The sequence below is a fragment of the Symphalangus syndactylus genome, chromosome 7 (assembly GCF_028878055.3).
Source record: "Symphalangus syndactylus isolate Jambi chromosome 7, NHGRI_mSymSyn1-v2.1_pri, whole genome shotgun sequence".
Lineage (NCBI taxonomy): Eukaryota > Metazoa > Chordata > Mammalia > Primates > Hylobatidae > Symphalangus > Symphalangus syndactylus.
In genome coordinates, this window is record NC_072429.2 from 67,329,816 (window position 1) to 67,350,886 (window position 21,071).

At 36.1% G+C, this 21,071-nt stretch overlaps 1 protein-coding gene and 1 long non-coding RNA gene across 10 annotated transcripts in view; one reads left to right on the plus strand and one right to left on the minus strand.

Annotated features, from left to right (window-relative positions):
- LOC129486478 (uncharacterized) overlaps positions 1-10,910 on the plus strand; it is a 42,297-nt gene extending 31,387 nt beyond the window's left edge. For all 3 annotated transcript variants that reach the window (XR_010121889.1, XR_008658996.2, XR_008658997.2), the window contains exon 3: positions 8,630-10,910. This is a non-coding gene — a long non-coding RNA (uncharacterized lncRNA). The remainder of the gene's footprint in view (positions 1-8,629) is intronic.
- Positions 1-21,071, minus strand: part of SNTG1 (syntrophin gamma 1) — an 870,442-nt gene that overhangs the window by 565,398 nt on the left and 283,973 nt on the right. The window lies entirely within an intron of this gene.

The window sequence follows — 21,071 nt, forward strand, 5'->3', positions numbered from 1 at the left end:
GGCATTTTATTGCTACAGAGTCTGCTTTGTTAGTCTTAAGGTCTCTGTTTCAATGTTAGTGCTGGTCAGCTATGCCTGGATTCCAAAGGGAGGAAAATAATAACAAGGCATGTTAAACCATCCATTCCCATCTTGGCCTGAACTAGAGCTTCAGCTTTACCTTAAAATACCTTTAGCTGAGAGGAGGAGTCCAGTCAGTTGGTTGGGGGGAGCTTAGAATTTTACTTTTGGTTTACAACTGCATTCAGGAAAAACATATCATGTTTTATGGATAGAGGAGAATAGATATGAAGAAAGGTTTACTTAGGTGTGAATAGTATTAGTCACATCCTTGAGGCTTAGGGTCCTGAGTCTTCCTTTGAAAGCTGAGTTCTGGATCCTGCATGACAGAGAAGCCATATGCTCTTTAGTAAAAGCATTTTTGTTTGTGATCTGTGGGATCTACGAAGCCTGGGTCCCATGGAGGGATGTCCCCTGATTAGGTCTAAGTAGGGTAGTGCTTGAAAAATCTCTGTGTGTACTCTATGTCACTTTTCCCTTGTTTTAAATATTTAAAACAATGTAATCAGAATTTATATCTTTAGCATAGTAATATTTCCACTAATGTGATATGTCTCCCAACTTACTTAAGTTTTCTGTAATGTACATTATTCACTTTATATGTTTTTATATGTAGGTCTTATATGTCTTACATTATTCTTTATTATGCATATTATATAATATTTAGGCATTTTAAATAATTTTTGTTTTATTTTGATAATACTTACTGCTGTATAAAAGTGTCACTAAATTGAATAGATTTATATCTGGCAATTTTACTTTTTTTTTATTAAATCTATCAGTTTGGGATTCTTCTGGATTTTCCACATAGATGAATGTCTTATTTAAAGAGTGACAGTATTTTATTCCTTTCTTATATTCCTTATATTTTAGGGTTATCACTATTTTTGTGTAGCTAAAGCATCTGTTCTACACTGAAAAGAAATTAAACATTTTTGTCATGTTCCTGAATTTACAGGGATTTAAAAAAATTATTCTTCTCTATTCAAAAAATTTGCTGTAGCTCTTTTGAAAATGTGCTTTATTGATTGAAAGAGTTCCCATTCACTTAGAGACAGCGTTTTCAAAAAATGTATTTTCTGTATTTTATTGCTCTTTTCTTTTTGTTTGGTAAGTGATGTATTTCATCAAATGATTATCTTTTGCATTTAATGAGATGGTCGTATTTCTCCTTAAATTTCTTAAGGAAGTGAATTGCATTAACATATTTTCTAATGTTGAAAATACCTTCCTTTTGCATAATAAACCCAATAAGGATAAATAGTTCTTTCCAATAATAGTTATTTCCTATGATATATTTATATATCATTGATTCCTGTTGCTAATTTTTAATTTAATTCCTTTGCATCTGTGTATTTGATTAAAATTGCATATTTTTATATTCCTTTTCTATTAGGAGATCAGTTATACTAGCCATATAAAATGAACATACTAAGCTATTCTGCTTGTGGAGAAACGTCCAGTATTTCTGTTCTTTTAGTGTAGAATTCAGTGTTTTTAATGTATTTACAAGATGGTGTACTTTTCCTCAGTATCTAATTCCAGAACATTTCTGTTACCCCAGAAATAAACCTATACCCATTAGCAATCATTCCTCATAACCTTCCCCTTGATACATCTTTGAATTCTTTAATAGTTAGATTGCTTGTTTTATTTTGAGTTGGTCCTGGAAAATTTTCAATTTATATAAATTTTCAAATTTATTGGTACCAAGGTTTTCAGGGTCTTTCTAATAACTCCAATTCCTGAAGCCTCTGTTGGTCTATTTCTATTGAATATTCTTTCTCTGATTTTCAGGCATGTTTTATTGCCCCTTCTCCTATGAGTGATTTATTTTTATTGTGGGTTGAAGAGTGCATTTCAAAAGAGTTTTTACAGAAATAAATTAAAGCCTCAGATGGTGTTATATGTCTCTAGAGAGCATCTACATTTGCTTCTGTCTGCAACTGCGGTCACTAGTTCCCCAGGCCATTCTAAATTAATCTTGGTGTTGGAGATGCTGTGAGGCTGAGAAGCAGTCCCCGCTGAGGGTCTGTCTGCATCAAGTGAATCCTTACTCTTAGCCAGTGGCTGGTCACTACATTGGCAATCCCTAGCAGCAAACTAATGTCCCCATAATGCCTTGAAGTCAGTGGTCAAAATCCTCCCAAACTGGACAATTAAGGAAAAAGGAGGTATATGTTCTAGTATTCTATAGCACTGGAGGATGACTCTAGTTGAAAACACTTTATCACATATTTTCAGAGTTAGAAAAGAAGAATTGAATGATTCCCAACACACCAAAAAAATAATATGTTTGACATGATGGGGAAACCATCTTTGTAAAAGATTCTAATAGTCAGAAAATTATGACAGTGAAAGAGATGTGCCTTTAACCTCCAAACTACCCTTGATCGTTCCTGGGCTTGGGCCAATCTAACTAGGAAAAATTTAGTTTATAGTTTAAATGATAGTAGCCCCTCCCTCAGGCTATACTGCCTTTGTAAAACTAATGAGAGGCCACCAGGTTAGGAGGATGAGTTCCTCTAAGATGTAGGTATAGTTAAATGATTACCAACCATTATTCCAGAGGTCACAAGGTTTGCATCTTCTCCAATTTACTAGTGTAGAACCCAAGACTGGCCTTTTGATATGTCTTTTCTGGCTTTTGCTGGCTTTTGCCTGCAACTCTCTACTCAACCACTCCTGTGACCCTCACCCAGAAGTGGCCTCAGTACATGAAGGCCATTTTCTGCACCCCTAAGATTGCATCCCCTACCAATTAGAAACATCCATATCCTAGCCCCCTACCTACCAAACTATCTTTGAAAAACCCTAGCCTCTGAATTTCTGGGAAGGCTGATTTGTGTAATAATAAAACTCTGGTCTCCCATTTAGTTGGCTATACGTGTATTAAGCACTGTCTCTATTGCAATTCCCCTCTCTTGATAAATTGGCTCTATCTGGGCAACTGGCAAAATGAACCTGTTGCATTGTTAAATGGATATGCTAATTACCCTGATCTTCCCACCATACACTGTACGTATCAAAACATGACTGTACTCCATAAATAAATGCAACTATTATGTGTCCATTAAAAAACATATTTTTTAAATGGGTCACACACACAGCATACATGGATATACTGCAATCTTCTACCAGATCCATCCTATATTACTAACTCTCTCATTGCCTTTAAGTATTTGGTTTTATTATCTGTCAGTCTTTTCTGTGTGCGTGTGTGTGTGTGTGTGTGTGTTGGGAGGGGTAGCAGACGTAAAAGTCCTTGCATTATCATCTCTATTTTTTATTAATATTTTGCCATGTTGATCTTATGTTTTTTTTTAACACTTTAGCTCTGTTGAACACTCCCTTGTGCCTTTGTTTTCGATTTTAATTCCCTATTGTAACTATTTTTTCCCTCTACTGCACATTCCTTAACATTCAAACTAATTTTAAGTCTTGCATTTCCCACATTACATTAAAGGCTAAACATTTCTCTGTGTCATACAAATTTTTATATTTAATATTTTCTATATTACCATATTGTATACATTTATATATCTTCCCATTATGATTTCCTCTTTAAACCATGAGTTACTTAGAAGATTTCTTTTAATTTCCAAATATATAGGGGTTTTAATGATTTTCCTTTGTTACCAATTATTAACTCAATTGTGCTGTCATCAGATAATATAATCTATGTAATACCAGTACTGGTTTTATGGACTGGATTTGAAAGGAAGACATTTTCTCCACCTACTTAGTGCAGTGTTCTATATGCAGCCACAGTGTGCGTTTCTGTAAGGTGAATTCACTCATGGGTAGATTTGTTAATAAAAGAGTTAGTTTAGAATGGAGTAAACACTGTGTTGGTTCATCCACAAATATTTTAGACAAGAGGGGAGAGAATGATGGTAGGATCATATCTTTATTGGGAAATAGAAGTCTTCAATGTTGCTGCCATGCTGGCAGGAAAAGTACTGCTGCATCTATCCTAAGAAAACTAGAAACAAGTACTAGGGTCTTTCTCAGGGCCATATCCCTCCTCTTACTGTGCTGCACTCTTGCTCCATTGCCTTGCCTCCACAGACACCCTAAAAGAGCACACTGGCTCATGCTCCTCCCAACTGCCATTCTGTACCCACCAGCTCTGCTCCAACAGAACTTCAATACATTTCCACTCTATTGTTCTGGAGCATTTTTAGCAACCACTGGGGCAGCATGTGCTCACACGAATATATGTGGATGGGCAGACAGATTATCCCCTCCAGTCTCATGTACTCCTTTCTGTTTGGTCCTCTTGTTACAAAGCTGCATAGTTTAGTACTATCCTCCGCAACTCTTTGTTCTCATAATCCCTGCTATTTTTTGAGTATATTTTTCAGAACAATATATTTTTCAGGAAGTAGACAGTGTTTCAGTGCAGAAATATCTACATAACCTGTAGTTTCATCTTGCAGTTTGTGTGGTTCAAATCTTTCACACACTTCCTATCGACATTAAAGACAGGGGCATTGAAATCACTCCAAAGATGGCTTCTATCTTCATATTTCATGTGACGTTGAGGATTGTGATATCATGATCAATAAAATTTTATCTGTGGGATTTTTTGAGGCTTTGATTTGGCGCTTCTTTTTGTCATACACCTGAGAAGGGTCACCAATGGGACCTTCTTAAAGTTAATTCCAGATACGTCAATTTCTCCTTGTAGTTCTTTCACTTTTGACTTTGTATATTTTAAAGTTATGTTACTATGTTTAGGTAAGTTTGGGATTGTTCTCCCCTCCTGGTGAATTAAACTTTCATGTTTGATCTCAAGAAAAGCTTTTGGTCTTAAGATCTGTTTTGTCTTAGACTAATAAAAGTTCACTACTTTTCTATCATTTGCCTTTTAAAATCTGTTATTCCATCTGGAATCTTTACTACTTTGTTATTGGTTGATATGGTTTGGATTTGTGTCCCCACCTAAATCTCAAGTAAAATTGCAACCCACAATGTTGGAGGATGAGTGGTGGGAGGTAATTGGATCATGGCGAAAGATTTTCTGCTTGCTGTTCTCATGATAGTGAGTGAGTTCTCATGAGATTTTGTTGTTTAAAACTGTGTAGCACGTCCCCTTTCTCTCTCTTCCTCCTGCGCCAGCTATATAGCACAGGTCTGCTTCCCCTTTGACTTCCCATATGATTATAAGTTTCCTGAGGCCTTCCCAGCCATGCTTCCTGTACAACCTGTGGAACCATGAGCCAATTAAACCTCTTTTCATTATAAATTATGCAGTCTCAGGTAGTTCTCTGTAGCGATATGAGAACAGACAAAAACACTGGTGTTTATTGTTTCTCCTAAAATTTGCTCACAATGGTTTATATCTTCTTATTTCATGTGACTTTGAAAATTGTGATATCACAATCAATAAAATTGGATCTGTGGGATTTTTGAGATTTTGATTTAGGCCTTCTTTCTGTCAGATAACTGGGAAGGGTCACCAGTGGGAGCTTCTTAAAGTTAATGCCAGGCTTAGGTCTTTTGGCATTAGAAGTAGAGTGGTTTCTAGTCTAAAAGATGCCTTGTAACCAGCCTGTCAGCCTGTCGTTGGAAATGCTTTATTAAAGCTGTTTTCCTCCTTCTATATAAGCCAAAACATCAAAGTTTCCCCACTGTCTCATTCTTTGGTTATATTCTTCTCTTCATAGTTAGTTCTTTCCTTGAGAAAATCACCGTTTGGAAATTGTTTTTGTGGGAGATTCTCATACTGATTTCCCACCTTCTCAGGACCTAGACTTTCTCTTCTTTTCCTCGTGAAGCCCATTTAAATGCAGATACTTGTGCTATGGAGGATCAAGGAGGCTGTGAGCCCTTGGCTGTGTGGCTTCAGTGCCTGTCCAGTTCATTGTTTCTGCCTCTCTGGATTCCTCTTACTTTCTTGTCAACTCAACTCTACATAAAGAGGATATTTGTATCTAGTTTTTTATTCTTTAATGTGTGATGCATTGCAAAGGCTATTTGGGCAATTAGTCTTCTACATTGCTGAAATTAGATGTCTGATTATAGCTGCACTTTATATTACTAATACTTTATATTAGTATCTGTGGTCCTGTATTTTAAAAATTTCAATAACCATAGCATATTATCATGAGAAAGCATTACTTTAAACATAATATTATTTTTGTAAATAAAAACATTCACTATACTGAAAAAGACATCGAAAAAATGTAATACTGATTATTAAGCACTTTATAAGTTTGTATACCTTTAAGAAAAATAGTTATTTTTATTTCTCTAAGAACATATAATGCAGGCATTTATGAATATTAAATAAACTTAAATATATAACAACCACACAATGAGTATAAATGCTGAACTCTGATATAGTGGATATGTGAATGAATTCTTTTCTTTGTGAACATTTAAATTTTTTTTCTTAAATTTTTACAATGATTGAGGAGTTGTTGGAAGCAAAGCATAACCCGCAGTGCTAAAAGTGCATTCAGGCCTCAATCGTGTGATTTTTTACAACCATCCCTACGCTCAGTGCATTCCTCAGAGATAGTTGGTAAGTATATTGCCAGTGTTAGGCAACAGAAAACATTACTCTCATTTTCAAAAATAGCATTTACATTGAGGGTGAAAATTTTAACTATTATGAAAAAAGCCGTATGTCCAAATGTCATGGCAAAGAATTAGCTCGGCTGAAATAATCGCTTAGTATTTTTGAAGCCATGAAATTTCATTTCAAGGTCTGAGGTGACTTGGTATTTTTGTTATATTTGATTTTATTCACAGAGCAGAACTTAGCAACATTAAGAACCAGGAATCAAAGTCTTTGAACTGAGCTGATATGCCCTCTTCTTTTGCATGGCTCAGAATGAATGCAGTCTACAGTCTTTCCCCCTCATCCTCACATCCACAGACTCTGCTTTTGCTCAGTGGTGTGGAAACAGCACAGAGGTGGAGATCAGAACAACAGATTTTGAATAACTTCTCCATCACTCTCTGGCCTCCTAGAAAATATGGTAACCTTTCTTAGCCTCATAATTTGAAGAGTTGTTATGAAGAGTATATTCTGCTAAATGAGAAAACAGTGGTTCGTAGAATGTAATGGAACTTTTAATATAATAGGTTTTAAATATCATAAGTTGATTCTAGATCCTGTAATTAAATTGTAAATAGATTTGGCCTTGTGTGCACCCACTTGACTTTTTTCTATTAAATCTGCTACTGGCCTATTTTCAGTATATGGACTTGAGATAAGAACATTACATGCCAGCACATATTATGAAGGTGCTAACTAAGAGTACAAATAGGTGACTGGGTTTTATTGCAAAGGTCAGGAAATAGAGTTTTTAAGATTGATTCTGACATATGATATATATATATATATATATATATATATATATATATAGTGCTTTATCCCTTTGGGCTGTCTTCTCAGTGATTGAAAAAAATGACTCCTCCTTCATTAATACTTCTTTCATCATACGCCAAGGTGGTTTTGTTACACTTTTCCTACATGAGATTTTACATCAGCAATATGAAACAAGTTATGGTGTGTACCAATATATTAACCATTCATAAATGAGTAATATTTAAATATGTAGTCATATCATGATGAGGTTTTACTTTTATTAATTAATATGTCTACACTAAGTTGAATCATCGGCTTAAAAATCAACTCCTTTTGGTGTCAGCCCATTTGTTTCATTTGTTTGTCAGCCCATTTGTTTCATTAATGTTCAATACTAATAAACTTATAAATATATATATATATTTTATAAATTTACCCTTGAATTGCTTGTCCCCAAAAATCAGTAAATAAGTTTTCTACTTCTGTTACATATTAACAGGATACTATCTGGTATGTTGACTAGTCTCTGATGTAACAAATCTCCTAGTGATGGTTCTCCAAATGCTATTCTGGCATGCATTCTGGAATAAATGCATCCAGTAATCTCTAAACTCATTCACTAAGTTACCCATTTTGGGCAATTGTTGACATAAAATTTTAGCAACTTTCCTCTTCTTATGAAAAGAATTCTCACAGATTAATAATTTTAATTTCTAATTCAACATTCAAATAGCATGATCCATGGTTATTTTTCTTAATTGTCAAAAAAGTTGTAATTACCATATTCTAGACTCAGAAAAAATGTTCTTTTAATCATACTGTCTAGTATGCACCACTTCAGATAAAATCTAAAGCAAATTTGTCTAAGTAATTTATAACAAAAGGATGTGATAGATTTGAAGCAACCTGCTTTCATCCCCTAAGTCTGTTGTTACTCTTAACAGTATAAATTTATTGAGTCTACTTATTTCCCTCACGCCAGACTCTTATAACAACCTAATATGTGATTATTGAGAAAATAAGTGGGACACTTCTTTCCTTCAGCAATGTACTATCTTACTGAAAAGATAGTTCCGCATTTCAAAAGAAGTTGAGTAAAAGACAACATGTGATACAAAGAGCTAAAAACACATGGAACTAGAAGTAATTAATGAGAGGGAGGGTAAAACTAAAACATGAAAAAGAGATCAGCAATATGTAAAAAGGTCATTAACAAATGTTTCTATGCTTTTGTGGCTTTTAAAGATGCTTACATGGAAAGATACAGAAGGAGCAAATCAATCCAGCCAGCCAAATCAGCTGACCCACTGAAAACAGTCCTTGGAATGACAGGTGTCCAAGCCATCTGTCAGTACCAAAGAATCAGACATTCTTCAGGAGAGAAGACCCACCTGAACCATGCTCCTGAGTGAGATAGAAACTCTCTGGCTTTCTGTAAAAAAATTCCTTGATTTTACAATAAATCTTGATAGATTTGTCAATATATTTTACCATAAATAAGCCTATTCTAGTGAAATTGATCACTAATTCAGTTTTGCAATTAAACTGCATATTACTCATAAGAAGTTTCTTGCACTGATCCTTGTTATCCATGTGGCAGATGCCATGTGAAGAGTTAGCTGAGATTAAATTTAATTAAATTCATAATCTCCTTCTGAAAACTTTCTAGAAATTTTGAAAGCGATTGGATTTTAGTCTCAGAAGATGTGTCTCTGCCTATAATCTTTTTGAAAGAGGAGAGCTTGGATTCAATCAGTACCTAGAGTTCAACAGTTTGTCTGGATTGATAATACTTTTAAAGTTACTTTTTAAATTAAGCTATAATTTATCACCTTTGTGATAAATCTGATTGATCCTTATCATTGTCACTTGAAATAAAAATTATAATAAAATGTCAGGATTTCTTAAACCAATCTCAATCTTTCATCTATGCCTAATTATAAACGATATATTCAAACAGGAAATGTAGCCATAATAATCCTACTTAAATAGTGTGATATGATGATGAAATGGCATTTTTAAACATTTTTGGCTCTTCTTTGTGATTGTTTGATTATATAACTTGCGTTTAATTATTTTGTCCTAAAGTGCCAATATAAATAAAAATGAAAAACAATGAAACTTATTTACAATGTGATATGTCATATACTGACGTGGTTCATTTTGTGAGGTTTTTGTTTATTTGTAGCAGCAAATCAAAGTGCATAGACTATATATATGTATATATACGTATATATATGTATATACACATTTGTCTATGCCCCTTGTTCACACTTCAGACTGAGGTATCCAATATTAAAATGTCTTGTTCTTCCTCATACAACTTTTCCCAGATGGATATTTTAACTTTTATTATAAAAAAATAAAAACATCAAAATCTCCTGAAGAATGTAATCTTCTAAAAGTCTCAGCTGATTGTTCTGTTTTGGTCTCATGACATCCACTTGATTGTAATTAAGGGAGTGGTTCCTGCCCTAGAAGACAGGGCCCCAGGAGAATGATCTTCCTGGACTGGTGCACATGTGGCCATCTGGTGGTCAGCCCAAGGTGAGACCCCACCCTACAAAGCAAACTCAGTCTATGGCATTTTGATTCTCAGAATTGGAAGATGGAAACAGATTTCTTTGCCTTTGCCTTCAACACCACTGGACTGCCACTAAATGAAGTCAAATGAGGTCGCTTTGAGACATCCAGGTGGCTGAGTTGCGAGACAGTTTCTTCTTGCTTCTAGCATGTTACTTTTCTATAGTATCCTCAGCTTTGTCAGGGTACTGGAGTTAAGCCCATCTCACTTGCAATTTTTTGACTTGGCTATTCTCTATTTGCCAGGTCCCTTTTATTTTTATTTTAAGTGTCCAACCCTAGGGTGGACAATTGAAAAGGCCTTGCCAGAGCCCAAATCAAACTGTTATTAGAGCTATAGGCTTAGTATTGAATCAAGTCAAGCCAATTACATTACACAAAGAACACCGAGGAAATTGTCAGGAGCAGAAAATAAAACACAGTAGATGAGTGCACAAAATATATTTTCTTGACCCCAATTTTCCAAGTACATAGAAAACACAAACACTCATGTCCCTGTAGGTGAAAACCGTTGTATCATCCAGTCCAAAGTGGTTTTCTAACTATTTTACTGGTCCACATAAACATGAAGAGAATATAAAATTTTGATTTTTTTCTAATGCTATGATTGAAAATAAAGTACTTATTTATTTTTTCCAAAATTTTGATGACAAAATAGTTTATTTTCAAATCAACTCATATAAATTTATTCATATGCCAGAAAACATCCCCCCCCACTGCAACTGGTATGTGGTATGCCACAGCCTACATACTTTTTAAGTCTATTTTATCAATACTACTTTCATTCCTTTTGGGTTTGCTTTTATCACTCAATAATTATTCACAAGAATATAATTTGGTTTGCTGGAGCCATATGAAAGAAATTCCTATACAGAATACTTCACTGAGAAATTCCTGTTCAGATGTTAAGATTTTGGCACCTCCACACATACATGATGATTTATTTCCTTCTAGAAATATCTATTGGCACACTGCCTATGCACAAGCAAGCCTGTCCGAGAATTTTGGATAAGCGACGACGTGTAAGTGTCTACTCTTTCATAGGGAAGATGATATATGTGAACGCTACAAAGACTCAAGGGAATGCATACCAGGCAATAAAATATAAGTGGTTTAGAGGTAGAAGAAATGTTATTTCCAAATGGAGTTTATTGGGAGAGGCATCATTAAAATGCTGTTTGCCATCGCATAGGCGGGTCTCAATTGCTCTGGGGTTGCTTCCACACGTTCCCTCACAGAATAGTTCTGAGAACTTCCAGCCAAAACTTCTATTCAAATTGGTCAGTCTGATCTTACAACACAGCTGCTGGAAGAAACTGAATGGCACTTTTGAATTTCAGCCAATTTTGCTGCCTCATGGACAAAACTGTGTCTGATCTGTTCCATTCAACAGCACTTTCAGAATTTGAATTTTTCTGCCACAGAGTATATATAGACATGGCTTTGGTGAACAGACCACATGCTAGAGATGAGAATTAACTGTCTCATACCACTGTGGCTCGTTGTAACAGGAAAACAGAATACTTATCATTTTCTTATGAGAAAGTATTATCAGCTTTCCCCTTTTTATTCTCTTGCTCATCTCTCCCTCTTACTAACCATGAATTCTTGGACAGCATGGATCTGTATCTTTCTATATACATCACACATTACTTATGTGCTCAGAGAATGTTTCCTAATGAATGTTCAGTAGGTATGGAGTGATTATGTTCATGTAATCCTGTATCTCAACCCTAAACTCAAATTGCTCTATAAAGAGCAATTTCTCCTAGAGGCAATTTTCATTACTCACATTTGATAAAATCTCTATCATTCATTAGGGGATATACTTTACTTATGGTTAAAATGGACCCCTATCTGGAACTGGATGAACACAGGAAAGAAACATGTTGCCCAGACAACAGAGCTGCTTTGTTTGAATGACTTTCCTCATTATCACAGTGGAAGTTAAAACAGATACTGTACAAGAAATTACTGAGTTTGTATTAAGTCTGCTGATGAAGAAAATAGAGAAAAAAAGACAGTTTTGAGAGAAAGATGTAAAATTTGGGGGCTATTCTCAATGTTACCAAAATGTGTGATAGTATATTTATTTAATTCATTGAAATTATTATGGAAACTTCTGAATAAATTCAAGAATTACTGCAGAACATATATAAGAGCCTGTCTTTTTATTTTATTTTCTATTTCTCCTTTAGGAAATAATAACACCTTGAGAGAAAAATTATGTTGCTCTCTCTCACAGCTGTCTACTCAGATACTAGAGATTCAGAAAACACAGAATAACAGGAAAATAAATTTTGAAACTTGAGTGTCAGATACTGTCAAATGTAAACCTTCTTTGATCTCACTGAAGCAAAATGATTTTGTGTTTGTAATTGCAATGTTTCTTATGAAAATAAAACCTTTTTAAAAAATGTTTGATATCTCTCTTTTAAAAAAATAAGACGTGGAATCTTATGGCTCAGCTCATTGGTAATTGTTTTATTTCTCTTAGAATTGTTTTAATTGAGACGTAGCAATACATAGCAGTTCTGAATCAAATCCATGTTGGCTTAGAATTCTTATACTGATCCTAATAGTCTTGCAATCTCATTGGTGAAATTGAGTATAAAATTATTGACTTTACAGTGTTGCTCTCAGGATTAAGAAAGATAATGCATTAAAGAACTAGCACAATGCATGGCACCAAGTACATAAACAATGCTAGTCAATTATTATTAAATGAATATAATTATGTGGAGAAAATGAAATGTAATATTTCTCTGATAACAAAGATCTTACCAAATCACTTCAAAAGCCAGATAATAGCTATTGTTCCTAAGGGTGCATTTAAGATATTAAAAGTAATTTTCATGAAGTTAAACAGACCTTTTAATATACTCTTGATAGCACTAAACAATAAATTTCCATGTTTCTTTACACTAAGTTATGTACTTTACCTCAATATTACCATTTTGTAATTTAAAAAAATCCATTGTTCACAGCCTCCAGAGTCAACATATTTTGTGATGATTATACTACATTACATATTTTTGATCTGAATTTGTAACACCCATATTCCAACTTAGTAATTTTTAACAACATTGATTCTAAAATATTAGACTTGAAAGAAGCAATCATACATTATCAATGCATACATTACACTCATTGCAGGGATATTTTGCACTATAAATAATATCTAGAAAGATACATGACTTAGCTAAGAGCAAAGCTAATTAGTGACTGTGTACAATTAGGTCTAGCTTCTAATATGGTACATTTTTTAACCTGTCATTTCTAAGAACTAAAGTATCATAACACGTATTCTGTTTTTTGTTTTTGTTTTTGTTTTTAAATTTACTGGTCTACTCAAAATCCTTGAGTGGTACAAACTCAACAGTGAAAATCACTTTATGTTTTAATCATTGTCTAACTCTGTGTACCAATGAGGAGGGGATTGTCATTAAAATATTTATATTTTTTCCATAAAGGATTTTATTTCTCCTTCACTTATGAAGTTTAGTTTGGCTGGATATGAAATTCTGGGTTGAAAATTCTTTTCTTTAAGAATATTGAATATTGGCCCCCACTCTCTTCTGGCTTATACAGTTTCTGCCAAGAGATCCACTGTTAGTCTGCTGGGCTTCCCTTTGTGGGTAACCCTACCTTTCTCTTTGGCTGCCCTTAACATTTTTTCCATCATTTCAACTTTGGTGAATGTGACAATTATGTGTCTTGGAGTGGCTCTTCTCGAGGAATGTCTTTGAGGGGTTCTCTGTATTTCCTGAATTTGAATGTTGGCCTGCCTTGCTAGGTTGGGGAAGTTCTCCTGGATAATATCCTGAAGAGTGTTTTCCAACTTGATTCCATTCTCCCCATCACTTTCAGGTACAACAATCAGACGTAGATTTGGTCTTTTCACATAGTCCTATATTTCTTGGAGGCTTTGTTTGTTTCTTTTTACTCTTTTTTCTCTAAACTTCTCTTCTCACTTCATTTCGTTCATTTGATCTTCAATCACTGATACCCCTTCTTCCACTTGATCAAGTCAGCTACTGAAGCTTGTGCATGCGTCACGTAGTTCTTGTGCCATGGTTTTCAGCTCCATCAGGTCGTTTAAGGTCTTCTCTACACTGTTTATTCTAGTTAGCCATTCATCTAATATTTTTTCAAGGTTTTTAGCTACTTTGCAATGGATTCGTACATCCTCCTTTAGCTCGGAGAAGTTTGTTATTACCGATCATCTAAAGTCTTCTTCTCTCAGCTCGTCAAAGTCATTCTCCATCCAGCTTTGTTCCATTGCTGGTGAGGAGCTGTGTTCCTTTGGAGGAGAAGAGGCATTCTGATTTTTAGAATTTCAGCTTTTCTGCTCTGGTTTCTGCCCATCTTTGTGGTTTTATTTACCTTTGGTCTTTGATGCTGGTGACGTACAGATGGGGTTTTGGTGTGGATGTCCTTTCTGTTTGTTAGTTTTCCTTCTAACAGTCAGGACCCTCAGCTGCAGGTCTGTTGGAGTTTGCTGGAGGTCCACTCCAGACCCTGTTTGCCTGGGTATCACCAGCAGAGGCTGCAGAACAGCAAATCTTGCAAAATGGCAAATGTTGCTGCCTGATCCTTCCTCTGGAAGCTTCATCTCAGAGGGGTACCCAGCTGTATGAGGTGTCAGTCGGTCCCTGCTGGGAGGTGTCTCCCAGTTAGGCTACTCGGGGTTCAGGGACCCACTTGAGGAGGCAGTCTGTCCGTTCTCAGATCACAAACTCCATGCTGGGAGAACCACTACTTTCTTCAAAGCTGTCAGACAGAGACGTTTAGTCTGCAGAAGTTTCTGCTGTCTTTTGTTCCGCTATGCCCTGCCTCCAGAGGTGGAGTCTACAGGGGCAGGCAGGCATCCTTGAGCTGCAGTGGGCTCCACCAAGTTCGAGCTTCCTGGCCACTTTATTTATCTACTCAAGCCTCAGCAATGATGGGCGCCCCTCCCCCAGCCTCACTGCCACCTTGCAGTTCGGTTTCAGACTGCTGTGCTAGCAGTGAGCAAGGCTCCATGGGCATGGGACCCTCCAAGCCAGGTGCAGGATATAATCTCCTGATGTGCCGTTTGCTAAGACTGTTGGAAAAGTGGTGTGAATGTCCCGATTTTCCAGGCACCATCTGTCACAGCTTCCCTTCGCTAGGAAAGGGAATTCCCAGACCCCTTGCACTTCCTGGGTGAGGCGATGCCCCACTCTGCTCCATGGGCTGAACACATTGTCCAACAAGCCCCAGTGAGGTAAACCTCGTATCTCAGTTGGAAATGCACAAATCACCCGTCTTCTGCTTCACTCACGCTGGGAGCTACAGACTGGAGCTGTTCCTATTCGGCCATCTTGGAAATGCTGAGAGATTTTGTCACCACCAGGCCTGCCCTAAAAGAGCTCCTGAAGGAAGCACTAAACATGGAAAGGAATGGCCTGTACTAGCCACTGCAAAAACATGACAAATTGTAAAGACCATCAATGCTAGGAAGAAACTGCATCAACTAACAAGCAAAATAATCAGATAACATCATAATGACAGGATCAAATTCACACATAACAAATATTAACCTTAAATGTAAATGGGATAGTTGCTCCAATTAAAAGACACAGAATGGTAAATTGGATAAACAGTCAAGACCCATCAGTGTGCTGTATTCAGAAGATCCATCTCACATGGAGAGACACACATAGGCTCAAAATAAAGGGGTGGAAGAAGATCTGCCCAGCAAATGGAAAACAAAAAAGCAGGAGTTGCAATCCCAGTCTCAGATAAAACAGACTTTAAACCAACAAAGATCAAAAGAGACAAAGAAGGCCATTACCTAATGGGGTCAATTCAACAAGAAGAGCTAACTATCCTAAATATATATGCACCCAATACAGGAGCACCCAGATTCATAAAACAAGTCCTTAGAGACCTACAAAGAGGAGACTTAGACTCCCACACAATAATAATGGGAGACTTTAACATCCCACTGTCCACATTAGACAGATCGACGAGACAGAAAGTTAACACGGATATCCAGGAATTGAACTCAGCTCTGCACCAAGTGGACTTAATAGATATCTACAGAACTCTCCACCCCAAATCAACAGAATATACATTCCTCTCAACACCACATCTCACTTATTCCAAAATTGACCACATAGTTGGAAGTAAAGCACTCCTTAGCAAATGTAAAAGAACAGAAATTATAAGAAACTGTCTCTCAGATCTCAGTGCAATCAAACTAGAACTCAGGATTAAGAAACTCACTCAAAACTGCTCAACTACATGGAAACTGAAGAACCTGCTCCTGAATGACTACTGGGTACATAACGAAATGAAGGCAGAAATAAAGATTTTCTTTGAAACCAATGAGAACAAAGACACAACATACCAGAATCTCTGGGACACATTTAAAGCAGTGTGTAGAGGGAAATGTATAGCACTAAATGCCACAAGAGAAAGCAGGAAATATGTAAACTTGACACCATAATATCACAATTAAAAGAACTAGAGAAGCAAGAGCAAACACATTCAAAACTTAGCAGAAGGCAAGAAATAACTAAGGTCAGAGCAGAATTGAAGGAGCTAGAGACACAAAAAAAACACTTACAAAAATCAATTAATACAGGAGCTAGTTTTTTGAAGAGATCAAGAAAATCAATAAACCACTAGCAATACTAATAAAGAAGAAAAGAGAGAAGAATTAAATAGACAAAATAAAAAATTATAAAGGGGATATCCCCTCCAATCCCATAGAAATGCAATCTACATCAGAGTATACTATAAACACCTCTATGCAAATAAACTAGAAAACCAAGAAGAAATGGATAAATTCCTGGACATATACACCCTCCCAAGACTAAACAAGGAAGAAGTTGAAACCATGAGTAGACCAAAAATAGGCTCTGAAATTGAGGCAATAATTAATAGCCTACCAACCAGAAAAAGTCCAGGACCAGATGGATTCACAGCCAAATTCTACCAGAGGTACAAAGAGGAGCTGGTACCATTCTTTCTGAAACTACTTCAATCAATAGAAAAAGAGGGAATCCTCCCTAACTCATTTTATGAGGCCAACATCATCCTGATAACAAAGCCTGGCAGAGACACAACAAAAAGAGAATTTTAGACCAATATCCCTGATGAACATCGATGCAAAAATCCTCGATAAAATACTGGCAAAACGAATCCAGCAGCACATAAAAAAGGTTATCCACCACAATCAAGTAGGCTTCATCCCTGGGATGCAAGGCTGGCTCAACATATGAAAATCAATAAATGTAATCCAGCGTATAAACAGAACCAAAGACAAAAACCACATGATTATCTCAATAGATGCAGAAAAGTCCTTTGACAAACTTAAACAGCCCTTCATGCTAAAAACTCTCAATAAACTAGGTATTGATGGGACATATGTCAAAATAATAAGAGCTATTTATGACAAACCCACAGCCAATATCATACTGAATGGGCAAAAACTGGAAGCATTCCCTTTGAAAACCAGCACTAGACAGGGATGCCCTCTCTCATCACTCCTAGTAAAAATAGTGTTGGAAGTTCTGGCTAGGGCAATCAGGCAGGAGAAAGAAATAAAGGGTATTCAATTAGGAAAAGAGGAAGTAAAATTGTCCCTGTCAGCAGATGACATGATTGTATATTTAGAAAACCCCATCGTCTCAGCCTAAAATCTCCTTAAGCTGATAAGGATCTTCAGCAGAGTCTCAGGATACAAAACCAATGTGTAAAAATCACAGGCATTCCTATACACCAATAACAGACAGAGAGCCAAATCATGAGTGAACTCCCATTCACAATTGCTTCAAAGGAATAAAATACCTAGGAATCCAACTTACAAGGGATGTGAAGGACCTCTTCAAGGAGAACTACAAACCACTGCTCAACAAAATAAAAGAGGACACAAACAAATGGAAGAACATTCCATGCTCACGGATAGGAAGAATCAATATCATGAAAATGGCCATATGGCCCAAGGTAATTTATAGATTCAATGCCATCCCCATCAAGCTACAAATGACTTTCTTCACAGAATTGGAAAAAACTACTTTAAAGCTCATATGGAACCCAAAAGAGCCCGCATTGCCAAGTGAATCCTAAGCCAAAAGAACAAAGCTGGAGGCATCATGCTACCTGACTTCAAACTATACTACAAGGCTACAGTAACCAAAACAGCATGGCACTGGTACCAAAACAGAGATATAGACCAATGGAACAGAACAGAGCCCTCAGAAATAATACCACACGTCTACAACCATCTGATCTTTGACAAACCTGACAAAAACAAGTAATGGGGAACGGATTCCCTATTTAATAAATGGTGCTGGGAAAACTGGCTAGCCATATGTAGAAAGCTGTAACTGGATCCCTTCCTTATATCTTATACAAAAATTAATTCAAGATGGATTAAAGACTTAAATGCTGGACCTAAAACCATAAAAACCATAGAAGAAAACCTAGGCAATACCATTCAGGACATAGGCATGGGCAAGGACTTCATGTCTAAAACACCAAAAGCAACGGCAACAAAAGCCAAAATTGACAAATGGGATCTAATTAAACTAAAGAGCTTCTGCACAGCAAAAGAAACTACCATCAGCATGAACAGGCACCCTGCAGAATGGGAGAAAATTTTTGCAATCTACCCATCTGACAAAGGGCTAATATCTAGAATCTACAAAGAACTTAAACAGATTTACAAGAAAAAATCAAACAACCCTATCAAAAAGTGGGCAAAGGATATGAACAGACACTTCTCAAAAGAAGACATTTATGCAGCCAACAGACACATGAAAAAATGCTCATCATCACTGGCCATCAGAGAAATGCAAATCAAAACTACAGTGAGATACCATCACACATCAGTTAGAATGGTGATCATTAAAAAGTCAGGAAACAACAGGTGCTGGAGAGGATGTGGAGAAATAGGAACACTTTTACACTGTTGGTGGGACTGTAAACTAGTTCAACCATTGTGGAAGACAGTGTGGTGATTCCTCAAGGATCTAGAACTAGAAATACCATTTGACCCAGGCATCTCATTACTGGGTATATACCCAAAAGATTGTAAATCATGCTGTTATAAATACACATGCACACGTATGTTTATTGAGGCACTATTCACAATAGCAAAGACTTGGAACCAACCCAAATGTCCATCAATGATAGCCTGGATTAAGAAAATGTGGCACATATACACCATGGAATACTATGCAGCCATAAAAAAGGATGAGTTCACATCCTTTGTAGGGACATGGATGAAGCTGGAAACCATCATTCTCAGCAAACTATCGAAGGACAGAAAACCAAACACTGTGTGTTCTCACTCATAGGTTGGAATTGAACAATGAGATCACTTGGACACAGAGTGGGGAGCATCACACACCAGGACCTGTCATGGGGTTGGGAGAGTGGGGCGGGATAGTATTAGGAGATATACCTAATGTAAATGACGAGTTAATGGGTGCAGCACACCAATATGGCACATGTACATGTATGTAACAAACCTGCATGTTGTGCACATGTACCCTAGAACTTAAAGTATAATTAAAAAATGTATATCTTATTTTAAGATTAAATAAATTTATTTTCAAAGATGTATTTTCAACTAATTTACATTTATGTAATTCCTAGATTAATATGCTATACAAAATGAACTTGCAGTTTATTTGGAAGATATCTAGGCCAGACAAATATTGTCTGGCAAGAGACAGACACATTGTCAAGGAAAAGAGAAAATCATGATCAAGATAATCTACTTGGAGCATAATTCATGCCCAGATACTGTGTGTTGACTACAATTCATTTCAGCGCCATATTTACTGGACAAAAAAAGGTATGTACTATACATCTAGTACAGACCTAGGTAGAGTGGAGATATTATGAAATAGAAAAATAATGAAAAGTTCTTCACTTGAGGAAAATAAATCTTACTTGGCACGTATCTTCAGAGGGCTGTAAGGTAGATGGCTGGTTTCTTAGCCACCAAAACTTGAGGAAATCAAACATTCCTGTTCCCTTTTTCAGTCCATTAGTAAATTGTTGAATTTACACTAAATCCTATGTGTGTATACAAAATGTAGCTACTAAATTTTTCCAGGGGGTATCATTATGCCTTTTTCATCACCTTATAAAACTGACAGGTCACAAAAGCAGAGTTGCCCTTTACAGAGCTCATCAATAACAACATAACTTTTAGGTTGAAAAAATATAGATTTGCTACAAAAAATGTATTGACATTGCAGTTATTTCTAGTCATCCCACATTGTTATTTTTAAACTAAAAGTCTTACATTATTCTTCAATACAAATATAACAAGATTTTATTACGAAAACACACACACACAGAGACACACACACATATTTAATTCTATCACATAGCATGACAATAATAGTATAACGGGTGAAATTTTGTATTAATATGAAACTGAGCTTCAATTTCAGCTCCTCAGAACCATTACAAATGCCCAAATAAAAGGTATACATTTCACATTTTTTACTGCACGGTTTTCTGCACACAAAGAACAACCACAATGTAAGGAGCCTGAATGCTGCTATTAAAAAAAATACAATAGGTTTCTTTCAGGTCTGATGTATAAAAAAAAAATCTTAGAAATAGCTACTCCAGTCCTTACAACAAGAAAAAATATGAACGCACTGAAAGTTAATGGCTTATCTTGGGCCCATTAAAGAACTGAAGTCTCACGGCAAGCTGTCACCTGAAATCTGCAGAGACAGGTGAATACAGAGAAACAGCTGAGATTGTCTTACCTGGAGGATGGGCTGCTGGAGCCATAAAGTTAACACTTATGGAAAAAGTGGTCAGCATGGAAGAAGAGATGGGTAATGTAAGCAGAAACTCTAAGAAAAATTCAAGGAAAATGCTAGAACTGAAAAACTGAAACAAACATGTCTTTGATGGATTCATCAGAATCCTAGACATGGCAAAGAAAAGAATGAGTGAGCTTGAAGGTATGTTAACGGGAACTTCCCAACTGAAATGCAAAAAGCAAAAAATATATAATGAAGAGGAAGAAGGAGAAAAATAAGAGGATTAAGACGAGGAAGAAGAAGTACCCAAGAACTTTGGGACAGATTCAAAGCTG